We start from the raw sequence: 5347 nt of genomic DNA, 5'->3' as shown, positions 1-5347 counted from the left end.
GGTTTATGACCAGCCCAATATGCCTAAAAAGCCACTCAATAACTCTATGATGTCAGATATGGTACCAGAGCAGGCCTTAGAGAAGATCAACACATCATCTGCAAACAAAAGGTGAGTGCGCTTTAGATCAGCATTTTTATGATATATTTGTATGGGGCAATATTCTCTGCATCGAAGCTCACAGAGGCGTAGTTTGGGCCCAGACACATGGGGTGGGGTGGGGCGATCATTTCACATCAAGATTCAATGTATCCTCTCAAATGTAGACGTACCCCACTGTGTATATCTGTGCACCTCAATGTAGTCCCTTGGTTGTCCTGGATGTTTTCATACTTTTTCAATACCTTGTTTTGCCACTTGAGAGAGAGAGAGAGAGAGAGAAAAAAAAATGTTGTGTGTAGTATACACTTAAGCATATAGTGTGACAGACAACATGAGAGATAAACAATTGGAAATATTTAGCCACTTGGAGTTAATTTAGTGATGTTCTTTTGTAATAATTATATAGCACATAATGTAATGGCATTTCCCATGCCAAGTCAATGGGTATGTGCTAGAGAGTGCATCACAATTCGTATACAGGGCGACCCAAATGGTCGAGGAGTGAGAATGTGAGAGCGATATACAAATATCACAATCTATAACCTATTTTTATTTTAAAATTTTCAACTCACTTAATTCTATTAAATTCACTCAAATTTTCTGTTAAACTCACATGGATGCTTTGCTTCAGGCTAGGATTGCTATCATAAGAAATCAATTGAAGTGATTCAATTCTTTGTCAGAGTTTAATTAAAATTTTAAAGGAAAAAGGATAGGCACACCACTCGAGTGCAGAAAACTAACAGACGTCACCAATGGAGGCTCAGAACGAGACATCATATAAAAGAGATAGGGAAGTCATTTCAAAGAGGAAAAGAGAGATTGATACAACGGATGCCAGCTTGCAATATACCAGCAATGTGCCAGCCTTTTCCCAAATTTAAAAGAACTATTCTAAATATATTATTATTATTATTATTATTTAATAAAGAATTAGTGGATTTCTAACTATGGTCTGGTGAATATGATTCTCTTATAGTTATGTGTAGATTATATCTTCAACATCTGACGGCCTCTCTTAAAAAAACATGTGAAATCAGAAGAATTTTAGTTTATCTCTCCTTCCCCTCTGTTTTTTTTTTTTGTTTTTTTCCTAATCCTTGTCTTGCTAAACTAGTAATGACCATATTTAGTAAGTTCGGGTACGGCAATAATATGGGAACAGATACGTACGGCAATTAATCGGTTCACACGACAATAGTGCGTTTTAAAAAATTCGACACAATAAAACACATACGGTAATTAATTGGTACGTGTTTAATACGTGTTTTAATACAGTTGCTATGAAATAATATGAGAGCAAAAATACGGGTTTATCCTAGTAAAAATCAAGGAAAAAATTGATTTTTATGTAATTAAATTCTAATCTTCTCATGCATTCATGAACATTTAAAACCAATATGTCTTTCCAATTTGATATTATTTCCATTCTTTTGGATCTCTACATCATATATTAATTAAGTTTATCCATGTCTATTAAAACAAATGTTGATAGGTAATCCATCAACCACAATCTACCATAGCAAATAATAGCATGTTTCGGTCAATAATAATAATAATAATAATAAATAGACAATCAATTAATATGGCATTTAATATGGCAATTAATACATAAATATGTATTAAGACAACAATTAATATGGTATTTAGGTTTAGGTTTTAGTTTTTTATTTTGTTTAATTAAAATAAAATACATAAATATGTATTAATATAATAATTAATACGACAATTAATACGACGATTAATACGATTGCTTTTAAAGTTGCATATGGAATTAAGCTACCCCATAGAATACGAAAAGAATCGAAAATTTGAATTATACGATCGAGTATAGCAATTAATACGTGAACTTACTAACTATGGTAATGACTCATGAGATGGGATCCCATTTGGTAACACCACCTTAGTTTCCTAATATGTATAGATCTCTAGAGAAAAGGATGTATGTAGTACGTACACCACTCTCACACACACTCTCTCCTCCTTGACCATGTGGATTCTCTATATACAAATCGTAAGGCACTTTCTCCCATGTGTCCATTGGTTTGGCGTGGGAGATGCCATTACATGCAAATGGTGTGTAGCTGCTTGCCCAAATTTCTACTTCTAAATAAATATACTAACACTTACAGACACCTAAAGTAGATATAACATTTAAGCTTCCCAAAAATATATTTATTACGATCAATTCCTCCACTTTTCAATATCATATAAGGGACCAAACATAGAATTAATTATTGTCACCACTCTATTCCATTGGAACGTCGCATACAGAAAACCTAAACAATTTAATATTAGACACAAAAAATTTCTAAAACCTCTAGAATTGATTATTAATAAATAATAATATTTCAATTCCTACTCCAACGGTTTAGAGAACCTTTTTCCTTAATAAAATATACCAAATAAATGAAAATATCAGTTTAGCCAAGTGGACCAAGGTGCCTAACACCTTTTTTAATCCGCAACTTGACTTGGTCTCACAATTGAACGGTTACCTTGGAGTCATATTTTACTTGTAGGTCTTTAATCATAATCTAGGTGGTGACTTCATATTTCATTCTCTCTTATGAGGAGGATAAGATTCCATTTGAGAGGACGGGATAAAAATCCATTGCTGTCACAATGAATCAATATGCAAAACTCACAAACAATTATGAAAATATCTAAACAAAAGGATAATTAATCATTTATGAAAATAATGTAAATTTTATAATTAATTAAATACAAAAAAAAAAAAAGCCTTTAATTAATGAAACACCCAAAGTGCCCAAACAATACCTGAAATAATGAAAAGATAGAATAAATCAGAAAAATATACTAAACATACTTATTGATATTAAAACCATCAGAACAATTAAATATAAAACTTGTGGGAAAGTATATAAATGTGAAAATGAAGAATACCCTTATTATTTGATAATACTCTAAAATGAAAATAAAATGCAGAAAATATTCAAAAAATTAAAATATATTTCATGCAGGTAAACCTCTGAGCTTAGGTTGCCAATTCACTCTCTTTTGAGTTGCTATCGGTGCCAAAACAAATTCCATTATTCAAGAAGAACTTAACCATTTGAAGCAAACGAAAACATCACCAAGCTACTGGGACTATGAAAGACCCCCACAATTACGATGAGAATATATATATACTCAGTGGAAAATGAAGAGGCTTGCGAGGTAATTTCAACTTCAAATAAAGATTTATGAGTATTTTAAAAATTGTTTGTGAACAGCTGCGCTAGGAATGGGCTAGCGCAGTAGGCACTTACGTTCCCTGCGGTCTCAGTTTCGAGCCTCAATTCCACACATAGTATATCCTTGTCTTCCGCTCCCCCTCTCGATTCCTTTTTGAAATATTTTTTTTAAAAAACAAAAAATTGTTTTAATGGATATGAAGAGCTTTCTTTAAAATTTCTATCCCTCCAAAAGAAAAACTCTCTATTAACAAATAAAAATTAAGAACTCAAATGTGAGATATTGAACTTGAGCTTAAAAAATGGATGAGAACGTTTTCTTTTAACCATGGTCAATGGAGAATTCCTTGATCGAAACATTCGGATGGTGGGCAGAGAAGGGTATCAGGGAACAATACAATAGAATTCTCGATCCTCTATAATAGGGGACAGACATTTATGACCCTAGATATATGGGACCACTTTTCTTTGACACACACAGGAAAACTTCTTTCAAAATGAATAGTTTAAGCTTTTTCTTGCATTTGCTTGTTAATGAAAATGATTCTCTCAAAAAACAAGAATAAGATATTGATCAATGTAACTTGAAAGTATATGAGTTCATCTCTTGAAAAGTTCCCCAATGGGACCAAGACCTTAGAAATGTCCCTATAATACTAACCAACATGCACCCAAATTGTGCACATACGGGGTTTTTTTTTTTTTGTTTTTTATGTGTTACTCATCAAGTAGCAACTATTACCAAAAAAAAAACTCATCAAGTAACAAAACCCTCGAAGGAGAATAATGCCAAGTACTTGAGACAACCTAAAAAGAACCAAAAAAAAATATATGTTTGTCCACATTCCTTTTTTATTCTTGTAATTTATCTTGTATTATGCAATGAAAGATTAGGCAAATGTGGCATTAGACAGCTTAACCCGATTATCTCCTCCAATTCCCTGCCTGGCCTAATTCCCCAGTTCCTCTAATAGAGGGTGGTGGATCCCACCCAAGCAGAGTGTTTAGACAGGGGTAGGTTGGTTATTCCAACTCCCCCCCTCTCCCCTTGTTAGAGGAACTAGGGAACTAGGTCGGGCAGAGAAGTGAAGGGGATAAAGATCCCAATTTTATCCACATGGCGGAATGATGTGACAATTTTGAATGTTGAATATATAAATCTATGTTTGGATTAATTAACCACATGTCAAATTTTGTGACCTTATTCAATCAAATACCCTTCATGCATTTAATCATCCATGTATAACCCCAAACCCTCTTAAAGTCCTTAATTTTTTTTTAGAGCTTTATTTTACCATTTAGAAGATTCTCTTTAGACTTAAATACACTATAATGGCTATGAATGACCGGCCACAACGGCCACCCAAAAGGATCTTGTGCAGCAACCTGTCCAGGCTGCACGTGCAGTGCTAGACACAACGAGGCATGAAAAGATCACCTCACCCCTGCTCGAGCAAGACGCTCGGGCAAGGGTAAGGCGGTCTCTTCACGCCTCACTGTGTCTAGCGCTGCACGTGCAGCCGACGCAAGGTGCTGCACAGGAGGCTTTGGAACCTCGTATGTAGTTTGACTGAATTTTTGTCACCGTCAATTCGCTGCAACCACCCGTCTTTTAGATTACAGAAATCTGCAGCTATTAAATTAGAATCTAACCAACAATTAAACAAGAGGTTCCAATCCAACGACCTAAATTATATAATTTACAAATAACAATTTATAGGGTAGAAAACCCAAAAAAAAAAAAAAACTCTTAATTATAGAAAGAATATTAGCTGTGCTCAATCATATCAATTATAAACTCAGAACTGAAATTCTTCAACTCAGCAGCTTTCGTCTGCTTTCTCTCGTTTCTAATCTCAACATCTCATCTCGATTTCAGGTTTTTTTTTTCAAGAATCACAAATGCGAGAGAGCCTTATCGACTTTTTCAGTTAAATCTCTGTTCTTCTTCTTTTTCACGAAAGCTCTGTTTTTTTTTTTAATTCCCCAATTTGGAACTCTTGATCTCACGTTCTGAGTTCGATTTCTGCTTTTTTTGGTTCGGGAAC

The sequence above is a fragment of the Telopea speciosissima genome, chromosome 6 (genome assembly GCF_018873765.1).
Source record: "Telopea speciosissima isolate NSW1024214 ecotype Mountain lineage chromosome 6, Tspe_v1, whole genome shotgun sequence".
Lineage (NCBI taxonomy): Eukaryota > Viridiplantae > Streptophyta > Magnoliopsida > Proteales > Proteaceae > Telopea > Telopea speciosissima.
The sequence above is the reverse complement of the archived record's forward strand: the minus strand, read 5'-3'. Positions refer to the sequence as shown.